Below are 831 nucleotides of genomic sequence, written 5' to 3' on the forward strand. Positions count from 1 at the left end.
TTCATCCTTATTCCACCATTTTGGGTTCTTTACACGTGTGATGACGTTGATAGATATTGGCTCGATAAATGATTTTGTGACAATAACAAGTTGCATAAGAAAGATAACGACAGCGTTAAGAAAAAAATAACGCCGACAGCAAGTAAAATAAATACTATGATAAGATAGTATGCAATTCTTATCATGATTATTTTTGATCGTTGTGATTCAACTAAAAGTGAATAGATTAAATTTTTTTATCGAGTCACACGGGAAACATGACGTAATATGTTAAAAATAAAGCGACTGCAATTTCCGGTACTTAGAAATATATATCACATTTTTAAAAAAATTGGTAAAAAGGGAAATTTAAATAATTTACCTTTGATTTCGTAAGTGCCAAACGCCCTTGCCTGGGAGAGAGGCACGCGGAATGGCAGAGCTTATGAGGCGCTGTTGGGATGCAGGAAGAAGCGAGGAGAACCGAGTTGTGACGAACATGTGTGTCTTCGTTTCTATTCCTTTAAATAATTTGTTCGCAAGTCTTTAAAACTGCAGAAGCGTGGACCAAAAGAAAATATATATCTTGTTACATTATAGCAACCAATGTAGATATCAAATCGCCATAGTAGTCTCCCATAAAAAGAAATACAAATAAAAACTTGAGTTGGCACAAGTTAATCTTGCACAAATAGAAAACGCAGATCAAGGCAACACAGTTGCAACGCTGATGGTGTTCAGGTCAGTTCAGTGAGGGATAAAGCCTGTTGCTTTATTGACAGACTGACCGTTTCCTTTTTATTGTTCTTATTACTAATTGTATCATTATATTGTTGTTAGTATAATTGTCTC

The sequence above is a fragment of the Penaeus monodon genome, chromosome 24 (genome assembly GCF_015228065.2).
Source record: "Penaeus monodon isolate SGIC_2016 chromosome 24, NSTDA_Pmon_1, whole genome shotgun sequence".
Classification (NCBI taxonomy): Eukaryota; Metazoa; Arthropoda; class Malacostraca; order Decapoda; family Penaeidae; genus Penaeus; species Penaeus monodon.